Below are 4889 nucleotides of genomic sequence, written 5' to 3'. Positions count from 1 at the left end.
TGTATAACTACGCAAATGCGCAGCGACACTATTTAAATACTTTTGTGCGCGCTAGATATGGAATACGAACATGGAATACATTTCGGAAACTATTCACTAGAAATTCTCCCCGTTTTGCATACCCATTGCTTCGAAGTAAAAGCTTCGTTCGAAGAGAACTTTGGTTGTTGCGAAACGTGGAGCTCTGAGAAACGTGTTTCTCGTTAAAAACCGAACGACCTCGTTAGACGAGCGCGATACTCTAGCTAAGAGATTATCCTGCACGGCCCATAAAAGCAATAGGAGGAGCATGTGTCAGCGAACGACGTAAAGATTAATTGACGTCGAACGACGCGTGGCCACATGGAAGAAGGTTTATTAGCGCGATGCGGTCGATCGTTCCATCTCATTCCGTTCTCCGTTTCTTCAGTGCGTCTCTCGGCGTTAAGTTTTCCCGGGAATACGTAACAGTTCTTTCATACCTGTTTGCCGGCGTGGCCGGTCACCGTGCTGCTGCAACCGATCCCCACCATTTTGCTTGCCGCTACCGCGGTCGGTTGCAGCGAACGGTAGGCAACAAGAGTTGCATAAGTGTTTCTCTCGCCTCGATCTCGACCTTGACTTTGACTCTTGATTACAACCACGATCACGACCAAGTAACGACGCCAGTCAACGACGAACGGTTTCGCAAGCCGTGTATAGTCGTTCGAGACGTAGCTTTGCTAGCTATTACATGGCTCTGCGGTATGTTCTATCTCTCTTCTTTCTCTTCCTACTTGCTGAGGGAACACCGAGACAGCTTTAAATGGACCTTGTCTATACCAGTAACCAGGACGATTCATGTTTATATTTGCCGCCACTTTTTTACCGTTCATATAATTTATCGCCAGAATTGGAAATTATCTAATTATACGTAGATAGGATAGCGTACGGTTGATTCGAATAGAGTAAGAGCACCTGATTTGATATTTATCGCTTATTACGGAGGAAACTGCTTATCACTTCGATCTTCAGGGTAATTTGAAATTGACAGTACAGAGATTGTAACTGTAATTTATTAATACGTAACCTTGACGGTAGGATATCTTCAAAACTTGGAACATTGTAGAGACATTATTTTCGTTTTGCGTTTGTATATTTCCATTAGTTTCTTATTTCTTATCGTTTAAAAAATATGGGAAATAATGAAGAACGTATTAACATCGATTTTGAAAGATAGTCGATCATTTGTTTGATCGTTGTTACTATATCTGCTATAGGGAAGCAATCGAATACATAGTCCTCACGCGGTAATGATTAAGAAGAAGCGAAGTTCTGGTAAAAGATTAAGAAAGACGTGGGTAAATCGGCGATCGGTGAATTAATGAGAGTTCGAGAAGAGAAAGTAGGCGCTCTCTTCTTGCTGGACCACTTTTGATGAATTCGCAGATACTTCTGTTAAGTTGCCGAAAATCGTACCGATCGATACTCGTTCAGGAGCAATAGATTAGCGTCCTCTTAATTGACTCTGCCATCGTAAAGTCGCCTGTGGAAAAATTAGTGCCTAACGGCGATGTTTGCGATCTTTCTCAAGTCTTTGAGAATTAACTAATATCGGTAAATATCCGAAATAATATGACGCAATATGACTAAAAGTTAAATTCGCGAGATAAAAATACCTTGCTAATTATAACTGTTCTAGGTATTTTCCTACTAATGGAAAACAATTCTTTTAATCTTGGAATCTTTTATCTTGATTTCCAAAGACAAACAGCAATATTTAACGAGAGTAAGCGTAATAAATTATTATGCGAATATGCTGAGTGATACGTTAATTTAACCGTTCATTTTATTTACAAATGTCCCGATGTGTTATGCGAGATTTCATTGTAGAAATTAATGGATCTCATGCTTATACAACAAGTCAGCCTATGTACGTTATTTTTGTTAGATTATATATTTTACACGGTAAGCTTCATACCATAGTATAAATAATTATAAGGTATAAAAAAGGAATGAAGCTAGTGACGCTACTTCGTAGACACCTTTGTGTTAAAAGTTGTATATTCTAGTACGTTCACAAAGCAATTGAATAAATAGAATTAACAGGCTCTGAAATGCAAATAGGATTTTGCTTGGTCGTAAAATAAAGAGAATATGGACGAATACATTCTCATAGGTAAATGTTTGTTGATCTTTTAGCCTGTAAGCGGAATAAAACAAATAACAGCTTTGTACTTTACATAATGTTGTTTTAATTTAAGGGAAAATATGAATTACTTTTTTCGTTGTTTTTCATTGTTAAACAAAAGCCATCGATTCGAATAATATAAGGAAAATGTGCACAGAAAGAAAAAAATCATATGCAGATAACGATATTGTATAATTGTACAATTTTTCTGCTTTTCCATATCCTAATACACGTAGTATTAATAGACTTTTAATTTATGCATTTTTATAATACGATGCCAGATCGAGTCAAATAGATCTTCTGTGACATTTCTTTCTATCGAACAGGAAGAACATTTTATGCGCCAGACAAAAGATACAAAGATGATTTCTTCCTTAGTGTCTTAACTTCTGTTACCTGTTCTTTACATCTCATTTCGAAAAGAACCTTGCTCTCAAACATTCATCTCAAAGTCACAACATGATATATTCCCAAAATACCTTTACTCTATATCTTAACTTCGTTTGTGTTAAAAAAACTCATCGATTCGAACAATTAGAATACAATAATATTTGCGATTCGCTAGAATTTTCATCGAAACAACACTTCGTACCAGAAAAAAATGATTCTCCGGAGGAATGAATTATTCGTGTTCGAATTTTTTCACATTTTCAGCGATTCTCCTGAGACTACAATCGGGAGAAAAATCTTTGCATGGTCCCTACGCGTTGCCCGAGATTCCATCTTGGGGACGCGTGTCTCCCGTGAAGAAGGTCGTAAACATCCAAACCTCTACTGGATTTTTTCTTGTAATCTTGCGTTTCCCATACGAAATGCAGCAAGATTTAGAGATACCTGCCGAATTCGTGCTGCGGCCAAGGGCATAATTCAAAGTTGACGTTTCCTGGTCTAAATTCGAACAAGTGTTTCTATCCCAAGTGAGAAAATTTCCACGAAACCTATCGCTTCGAACGTTTTTCAACTTCAGAAGAAAAACATCGAAAAGATTTCACTCGTTCATGCCCTTCGCTGTCTTATTTCTCTCTTCCTTTCTGTCTTTGTAATCCTTTTTTTAAATAAATTTCTAAGCGCGTGACTCTCGATATTAACGCTTCCGTGATATTAAAGACTCTCATCATCTGTTCGATATTGTTCTTACGACAGCTCCGTGGACATTTCATGTCCCTATGAATTGAGTCAGTCAGTCAGTCAGTGTAAGAAACGGGAAACAAGCCTGTGACGAGAACTGTCCATAAAATCGTTAATAATATTTAACAAATAATAATCGTTAACCGGTGTCACAAGTTTCATGCAATGTTTAATAGTTGCGGTTTTCCTGACTCTCCTTGATTTGAAGTTTTAAGAGAAACGTAATTGAAGGTTCCGACAATATGCAAATCCTCAGGTACCCATAAAGTACCATGTCCTTTATCGATTGAAAAGCTTATATTAATGACCAACGATTCGATAGGAAATATCGTCTAATACTCGCATCGCGTCTGATACTCGAACGTAGTAAATGCGAATATGTAATCGCTTTTTACATGCAGTACCGTATTACGAATATTGCGCAACATCTGTGACATGTTTCCACAGAACGTTTTTATTCCAGTTCCGACAACGTATCTTTTATATTTTTAATATTAAAATTATTATATTGTACCAAACTTAAAGGACCTTTAAAGCTTTTTATTCGAAGTAACTTTAACGCTTCTTTAAATGTGATTTTACGTCGTATTCATTTTTCTATTTATGTAATAAAGTTTGTAATAAATTTAATTACGTTTAAAACACCCTGTAGATACGTAGTTAGGTGCCTGTAGTATAACAACATGATTCAAATCTAAGCCGCTATGTGTACATAATGGATAGAGCCGAGTACCTAGCTTTAACAATGAGTCAAGTTCATCATAAACCAGTATACAAATACGTACCTGGGTTGTTTATTGAAGAATCGTGCGTGCAACTGCAACGAATCGCGTGGATAGTGTAGATCCGAGGAAGTTGTTCCTTTCTTCTTTGTTGTACATGTTAATAACTTTAGCGCGCTGAAATATTCGTCGGTCATCCTTACGGAAGTGCTGTGCGTCGTAGTTCACGATCTCGAGAGAAGCTCGTATGTATCTAGAACGACGATCGTTTGTTCCGAGACCGTGCATCAACGATTTTTCGCAGGAACGGGGACAATTTTGAACAACCCGCTGCGCTGTGTGAATGAAAAACCGGTAGTGCGTCGGCGCGACCGCGTTCGCGCATTTACCGCAAAAAGAAAAAAGTGTACAAAAAATATCAACCCGTGTCCCGGGTAACGAACAAATTGACCACCGTAAAGACAATATACAACCGAGCAGTAAAAGAATAAAGGGAAGAGGATAAGAAAAAGGTAAAAAGAAGAAAAGAGACGAGACACGGTCAGGATAAAACTATAAAACGCGTCTCTGTTAAAAAGAGACGCGAACGCGAGACGAGGGAGGGAACCGCTGCGAGAGGAGTGGCAGGGGAGAGGGACCTCGTACGCTTCAGCACACGTACGATGCTCCGTTACGCGCATGCGCAGTCCCACGAGCGGTTTCCATCTCCAACAGGACACTGCGCGCCACAGCGGACCCCGCACACTGCTAAAGCGACCAAATAATCCGGATGGACTGTAAAGCACGCCAGCCACGCTGGAGTGGGGAAAGCGGGGCCTGTTGGTAGAGTAGCAAAGTGGGGATAGAACCAGTCGGTGGTGGGGACAAGGCCCCGACCGAGCGAAGAGGCA

The sequence above is a fragment of the Bombus flavifrons genome, chromosome 11, assembly GCF_040668555.2.
Source record: "Bombus flavifrons isolate JBK064 chromosome 11, iyBomFlav1_principal, whole genome shotgun sequence".
NCBI lineage: Eukaryota > Metazoa > Arthropoda > Insecta > Hymenoptera > Apidae > Bombus > Bombus flavifrons.
Note: the sequence above shows the minus strand (reverse complement) of the source record.